The following is an 8749-nucleotide window of genomic DNA, read 5'->3' as shown; positions in this document are numbered from 1 at the left end:
GGTGAGCGGCAAACTGTCAGCTGTGGCAGAGATCAGCAGCAGAAGACTGGAATGATCCTGCAGCTAGAAAGCTGAGAATGACAGTGATCTTGATACTGATGGACCAAGGAGTCCAGGTTTATGTCTAAGCCTGCATTTAAAGTCATGGGAGGTCACAGATCTCAGGGAAGACTGAAGAAGACATTTTTCTTCAGACAAGTCTATGGACATGGGTCTCTATAAACCTTGGTTGGATAAGGTCTTAGGAAATGCTTTCTAAGATGCTTCCCCCATCGTTGTCCCCTTGGCCTCTATGATATCTCTGGTGCCTATGGTAATCTCTAATCTACCCAGTCAGAGGAGTGTCAATTGTGGCAAAAAATAAATTGCTGGGGAACTCAGTGGGTCAGGCAGCATCTGTAGAGGGAAATGGACAGTTGATAATTTGGGTCAAGACCCTTCATCCAGACTGTGGACTAATCTCCATTGGAAATCAGTTTGGAAATGAAGAAGATGAAAGGATGATTTTGTCTTAAATGGGAGCCATATATAGTGAAAGCAGTGAGACTACAAAGTGCTGTGGAATAGCCAGGCAAAGAATGCAGTCTGAGGGTCAGCTCTTTGAATGGCTTCAGGGAGAAGGGTTAGAAAAATCTGGTTGTTCTGCAAGTAAATAAGGACTGTAATTTATCAGACCAGTGAGGCTGATAATGATGCTGGAGACAAATTTTGGATATTACACTACGGTGAGCTCATCTGGGGGAGTTTTATGTTGGAAAAATGTTTCCAGCATAATAAAAATCCCACTGGAGTATCAGAAGTCAAACTTCCGCATAAGTCCTAAGAGCCATAGAAATGGACATAATATAAAATAATAAGACATAACGTAATAAAAAGTTAAGCTTTTTTCCAATTGAACAGCCTTGTTTTTATTTAGCGACAAAGAAACTGCTGGAGAAACTCAGTGGGTCAAGCAGCATCTGTGGGAGAAGAGGAATTGTCATCATCGCTCCCGATGCAGGGTTTCAAACCGAAATGTCGACAACTCCTTTCCTTCCACAGATGCTGCTCAACCCACTGAGTTCCTCCAGCAGATTGTTTGTTGCTCCAGATTCCAGCCTCTGCAGTCTCTTGCGACTCCATTGTATTTTTCAAAGCTTGAGATGGATTTTCAAGGTCACACTGTTGAACTAACAAATGAGAAAAACTCTCCCCTGCCCTCATTCAAGGTATCACTGTTCTCCACTACTGTTCCATTTAGCAGTCTTCTCCCCTTATTCCTCTTCAAGAAAATACTGTGTCCCTTTACTAGAAATTGAGATGGTACTGGTTTTCTCCTTGCACCCCCTCAAAAAGAATTGGTCACCAATTTACCACTAAATATGGCATTACAGCTTCCCTCCTGCTCTCATTCTAAGAAGAATTGCAACCCCTATCTTCCATTTAGGGTAATATTGTTGCTACCCTTATTCCTGTTCAGGGCTATGCTCTCTCCACCTTCATCCCATTCAAGGGAGTATGCTTCCCACCCTTTCTCCCATTCACCTGCTCTCTGCTTTTCTTACATTCGATGTGCAGCTGGAGGCACAAGAGACTGCAGATGCTGGAATCTGAAGCAAAAAAACACAAACTGCTGGAGGAACTCAGTGTGTCAGGCAGCATCCGTGGAGGGAAATGTCAATCGACATTTTGGGTTGAAACACTGACCTTTCTATGTGCTACTCTTGTGCTGCTTCCTGACATGTCATGGTAGGATGCTTCTCATCTTCCTCACCCCGACTTGAATTGGCACACTTCTCCCTTCTCTTTTCTGTAGATTTTTAACATCAATGCTTCTTCTTCAATTTTGCAGACACACTGAAATCTGGAGTGACCACATGACAGATTCTATAAAGTATATTCAACCTACTCCACTAGATTGCCAAAATGACTGTAAAAGTTAAAATGTACCCCAGCAGTTGTATCAAGAGAAAAGATATATTAAAATATTTCAGATTCATATACAAAATCATGATGCTGACTGGCCTATTATGTATACAGTAACTATTATATTTTTATATTTCAGTTTACCGGCAGACAGTTTCCTTTTAAAATACCAATGACAAAATCCTGCAGAAATATATAATCTCCCCGACAGCTTATAAAATCCTGTGTTTTCTGTGATTCTCCCTGCCTGCTGTTTATATTGATTTACTAATTCAGATCTATAGTAATCACTTGGAAAATTATAATTTAATGCATATTGCTGTTTGCAACAGAACATTTCTGTTTGAAAAAGTAACTTTAGTGTCATCTGCTCTCTCCTTTTTATGGCTGATAATGTGGCAAATTGTTTTTAATAAAATTTAGAGCTGCATCACTAAGTAAATTCTTTGGCAAATTTAACAAATTTGGTTATTGTGAAGCAGAGTTTGTAGTCGTTTAAACAGTCAGGAGAGATTAAAACAACATGGTCCTTTGGATGATAAAAATAAATCTGCTTTCCCAATTGTTATGGTTGTCCTCAGGTTCAAGGAGGCTATTATAGTGTACAGTAATACCACAATGTCCAAATTCCTGACCGTTTTAACTCTCCAACTGCAATCACAAAAATTATTTTTTGTGAAGCTAAGGTTCGCAATTGCTACTACATTGTTTCTGCTCTCCATCTTAAAGCTTTCAACAGCACAAGTACACTAACTCCATTTCAAGTGCAAAGAAAAATGCAAGATCAACAGAAAATCCTAGTTTGAATTCAGACAAAGCCAACTTTAGGAATGTTCCAAAGTAAAATGTTAAACAATAAACGTAGCACAAAGGAAAGCGGCAGATTACAGCATGAATGTGCATCAAACTCGTATGGACACTTAAAGTGCACATAATTTCTAAGCTACAGTATGTTGTCAAATAGTTAAAACTAATTTTTAATGTATATGAAAATCAATTGTCAGTTCACATTACATTTACAGTGACATAGAACTCTTATCAATAGCCAGATGGATATACCATTTTCTCGAGGACAATGCAGTGGTCTATAACATTATGTCCTTCTTCAGTTGAATATCAGCCAGGAATAACATTCAGTGATATATATTAATCACCTTCTGGAAAAGCTGGCTTCACAATCCATCTTTGATTTAATCCTTTTTCAAGTGAAGAATCAAAGTAAGTTATACTACTCGTATGTTCTGTTTGAATGCCAGCCAATGTTCTAGGCAGGCATGGAGCTTTCTGGTATATTAAATGACCATAAACTATATGATATTAAAATGTCAAAGCTATTTTTTTAAAGTCATGGTTGTGATGATTAGTTTTGTATTGTGGTATGAAAGGACCCCTCATAACACGAGGATCTATATATCGTTCTCGCTCAGTTGGGAGTTGGATTTTTTAATAACTATGCCAATCAAAAGTTGCTAACATTAAATTCAGTTTTTACAGGCCTGGTGCCAGTAAATAAGTTACAAACAGTGCTGTCTAGCTGTCATTTGATAGTAAAAGGTCAGCTCACAAGGAAGCTTTTTGTCTTTTTTACAAAAATGCTGAAGCAAGCAATGTCAAAATCCAGCTGCAACAACATGAAGGAGCAAAGACAAATGATCGCTTTCACTGTTGGAGAATGGGTACGCAGTCTCTGGTACTGAAGCACTCCACAGTAATATAGAAGCAGCTGTAATAACTGAAATGAGGTGGATTCTCTCCCCACTCCCTTTCTCTGCAAATGAAATTGCTAAGCTATATAAGAGTAAAATAGTACTCTGCTCAGCTGGAAGGGACAGGAGGTGTTGCTTTCTTTATGAACTTGCTCTTTCACCTTTCGAAGGGAGGTGTCATAAGTTAAAAGTGATGGAGTGCACTCACTGTCTGTGACCTGCTGTGTTGGAGATGAACTTGAGACAGGATGCTTTCGCTCCAAGAACTGCCAAATACTAGCTGTTGCCAAGTGACAGCACATGGATTATATGGAATGCGTGGAAACCATATCACTCATTCAGGCTTCTGGATTGAACAGAAGGGATGCTTTTTCTCTCATTATTCACCAGTCTTGTCACAAGGATTAGACAGACGGGTTGCCAGGCAACCGTACCGAGGAGGTCCTCTGCACACCTGCACCAAACAAGAAACCCAACACGAACTTGTCAAGTCCTGGAGGCATTCTGTTGTGGGAAAAATTATGTTCACTGGGTTTAGCAGGGAATTTTCTTGTTAATCAAATCCCTTTGCATCTACTTAATGAGTACCCATTCCCTAATACAGCTGTCAGAATTGTCTACAATTTCCACGAGAGAATGGACAAACTTAGGGAATCAAATTAGAATAAATTGTACCAACATGGTGCACAAGTATGAAGTAAATCTGGCTGAGTTTTGGAATATTGTGTTTTCTATTCATGAACTATCAACAAAAAGGGTGCACTCCTGTGTGAAAAATGACATTATACGGCTTCTTAACGGGGAGACAAAGGAAGTCCTGAAGGCAAACACTTTGCACTGGAATGTCTTGGCAACTTGCCAAGCTGCTAATGAAGTAGTCAGTACTACTCACTGCATCACATACGTTATGAAAGCATTGCTGGCTTATGCAAATTGCCATTCTCATAAACTGCATTAGCATTTCCTCCATCAAATGAGATAAAAAAGGGATCGTGACCGACTGATTTCATTGGGACAATTCAGTAGTAAATATGTGTTTGTAAGGTTTCACCAGGGCATTATGTATTCCCATCAGATCATGTCTCAGCCTGATGTGCTACTGTCTGAAGAGAGAGGAGTAACTAACAAAGTATTAAAAAAGAAAAGGCATTCATTCCACTGGTAGATTTGTTTGACCACAAGGTGAACTTGTCCATATAAGAATAATGTTTAGAGGCATTATGCATCAACATTGACCATTCATTGGGCTCTCACTAGTCATCGTGTTACACAATACACTGGCCAGCTCTAAATCCTATGGAAACATATCATCCAGTATGTTTAAACATTTTCCAATTATCTGAGTTGTAGGCATTCATTCCAGGACAGCTGAAACATTGTTTGATATCTTTAGATGTATAGAAAGTTATGGTAAAGTGTTAAAGAATTGGTATGGATTAATTCTGAGTACAAAGGAAGTAAATCATTTGGCAAGCTGGAAAAGCACGCAGCTTTGGGCTATGCAGAATTATTTACTTTAATTTCAATGATGGTGAAGCTAAAATTAGATTAAAATGTATATTGCACTTGTTCAATCATTTTTAGAATATCAAAAGTAAATGCATAATTAACATCCGATACACAGTGCAAGGACTAAACGATGATATTCTGTACCCACGGCTCCAATCAACTTCCCAACAAATATATTAACTTTACTTAGTTATCCACTGATAAGGAACTTTGGTAAGTTTGGAGCCAAACTTTATATATTCATCTGGAATCAAAGAAACATAAAAATATAAATAAGTGGTTATGTCTTTATGTTTGGATACAATATCAAACAGTATTTTATCTTAAATACAAAATTATCGAGTATCAAAAAGAATTATTTGGCAATAAAATATTTGTAAACATGTAATTCCACAAGAAATTATTTTTTATTTTACAATAATAGCTGTTGAATTAATAGAGGTTCCACATAATTGATTCAGTTGATAATCATCAAGTAGATTAGAAGCCCGTTTTTTGTGAATTAAACTTGGCTTTTAATCAGACAAAAAGAAAATTAGACCCAAAACCTATTTTATCTTTTTAAATTAATTTATGGGCTGTAAGCATTGTTGGCAAGACCAGCATTTATTGCTTTTCACTAATTGCCCGAGTAGCGGTTGTGAGCCATTTTCTTGAACCACTGCAGACCTTCTGGTGTAGTTACTTGCGTCGTTCTACTGGGCAGAAAATTCCAGGTTTTAGACCCAGCAGCAATGAAAAAACTGGTAGTTCCCATGTACCTACTGCCCCTGTCATCGAACATAGAACAGTACAGCACAGGAACAGGTCTTCAGCCCATGATGTTGTGTCATACTCATTACCTAATCCCTTCTGCCTGCACATGGTCCATATCCGTCCATTCTCTGTATATTCACATGCCTGTCTAAGAGCCTCTTAAATACCTCTATCATATCTGCTCCACCACCACGCCTGGCAGCGTATTCCAGGCACCTGCCACTCTTTGTGAAAAATACTTGCCCCATACATCTCTTTTGAACTTTCCACCTCTCAACTTAAATGCATGCCTTCTAGTACTAGGCATTTCAACCCTGGGAAAAAGATACTGGCCATCTACTCTCTCTATGCTTCTCATAATCTTATAAACTGCTATAAGGTCCCCCCTCAGCCTCCGCTGCTCCATAGAAAACAACCCAAGTTTGTCCAACCTCCCCTCATTGCACATGCCCTCTAATCCATGCAGTGTCCTTGTAAACCTCTTCTACACCCTCTCCAAAGCCTCCACATCCTTCCTATAATGGTCAGAATTGAATTCCATACTCCTTGTAGTTGTTAAATTTTGCAGGTCTTAGAGGTGCTGTCAGAGTTGTAACTACAAAGTGTTTTGTTGATTATACACACTGGAGTCACTATGTGCCAGTATGTAGATGGAAATAATGTCTAAAATGGTGGATAGGATGTCAATCAAGTAGGAGACTATTCAGTGCATCACGGCCGTGCCAGCTCTCTCCCAGAGCAACTGTCTTGTTCCACACACCAGCCACACTTGGAGTACTGTATACAGTTTTTGTCACCCTGTTATAGGAAAGACACCATTAAGCTGAAAAGAATGCAAACAAGATTTACGAGGATGTTGCCAAGACTCAAGTCCCTGAGTTATAGGAAGAGGGTGGACAGGCTAGGACATTATTCCTTGGAACATAGGATACTGAGGGGTGACCTTACACACATGCATAAAATCCTGAGGGGCAAAGATAGAGTGAATTCCCAGGGAAAGGGGACCAAAACCTGGAGGGCATAAGTTTAAGCTGAGAGGAGAAAGATTTAAAAGTGACCTGAGGGGCAATGCAGAGGGTGGTGCATATATGGAACAAGCTGCCAGAGGAAGTGGTTGAGGTAGGTTCAATGACAACACTTAAAAGACACTTGGACAGGTACATGGATAGGAAACGTTTAGAGGGGTATGGGCCAAATGTGGGCAAATGGGATTAGGTGGGCACCTTGTTCGCCATGGACTAGTTGGGCTGAAGGGCCTATTTCCATGCTGCATTACTCAACTAATCTTCGACTTTATGGCCATCCCCTTCTCTGTAGCCTTTCCAATTCTTCTGCACCATATATTTATCTAATTCCCTCTTGAAAGCCATGATAGGACCTACCTCCTGCACATCAGGAGGCAGTGCATTCCAGACTTGCAAGCACACGCTACATAAACAAGTTTTTCATTATGTCACTTGTAATTTTCTTCCCCTTTATTTTATACCTGCACCCTCTAGTCTTTGACTCCTCCACTGAAGTGCACAGTCCCCCACTGTCCACTCTGAGAAGACCCTTCATCATTTGATATACTATCATTTCACTTAAAGGAGAAGAGTCCCATCCCCTCCTGGTAACTGTAGTCCCTCATCCCAGGGATCATTCTCATAAATCTTTTCTGGACCCTCCCTATTGCCCTCACATCATTCTCCTAATGTGGTGACTAGATTTGAACACAATATTCCAGTTGAGACTGGCTCAGTCTTTTATAAAGGTTCTGTGTGACTTCCTTGCTTTTATACCCTCTGCATCTATTGATAAAGCCCAGAATTGTGTATGCCTTATTGACCACGTTCTCAACCTCATCTGCCACTTTCAATGATTTGTATTCACATACCCCACAGGACCTCTGTTCCTGCACCCCTTTTAGCACGGTACCTTTTATTCTATATTGCCTCTCATTCTCCCTACCAAAGTGCATCACCTTACATTTCTCTGTATTAAACTTCATCTGCGTGCACCTGCCCATTCTACCAGCATGTTTATATCCTGCTGTTACCTATCACTTTCATCTTCATATTTCACAATACTATCAAGTTTTGTGTCATCTGTAGATTTAGAAATAGTGGCTTGCTATCAACAACATCTTCTATCACTTTTCAGATGACTAAATCTATTCTTTTACACAGACTCTTACAAGACCCTTGCCTCACCAGTTAGTATTTTACTCCACACAAAACTACTATAATCTTACTTCACCTCACTCTTACCACTCAGAACCTTCTGTTCCTTTCTCTCTCATGTATTAGCTAGTTACCACTTGAAGGTTTCTATGCTATTTTCTTCAACCACTTGATGTCATAGCAAGTTCTTTTCACTTTGAGTATGGACTTTTCTTCTGAATTCTTTGTTGGATTTATTAGTAGCTGTCATTTATTTATAGCTCCTGACTCTGGACTCTACCCTCACGTGGAAATATTTTCTGCAGGGACACTCCATTAGACTTGGAGAAAACATTGACATCATAATTTTAAGATGAGTAACAGATTGTCACCCTCAGCCTTTCACTTCAAGAGAAACAAGCCATGGCATGGACAGAATTTCCTGATAGATATACCTTCCTCAGTTCTTGTATCAACTTTGCTTTCCAAGTATTTCTATTTCATTTTTGTAAAAGGGAAAATGGATCCATGTATACTATTTGAAGTGTGGAATAACTGAGGTACTACGTAAATTTAGTTTAGTTTATATGCCTTGAAATTCTATTCCTGGAAATTAACCCTAGTGCTTATATTAGACTTCTTATGACTTACTTTTAAAACTGATTTGTGAATCAGTACCTATTTTTTTTTGTGCCTCTATTCCATTTATACATATTTTTCTGTGGAGAATTT

Source organism: Pristis pectinata, chromosome 7 (assembly GCF_009764475.1).
Source record: "Pristis pectinata isolate sPriPec2 chromosome 7, sPriPec2.1.pri, whole genome shotgun sequence".
Classification (NCBI taxonomy): domain Eukaryota; kingdom Metazoa; phylum Chordata; class Chondrichthyes; order Rhinopristiformes; family Pristidae; genus Pristis; species Pristis pectinata.
The sequence above is the reverse complement of the archived record's forward strand: the minus strand, read 5'-3'. Positions refer to the sequence as shown.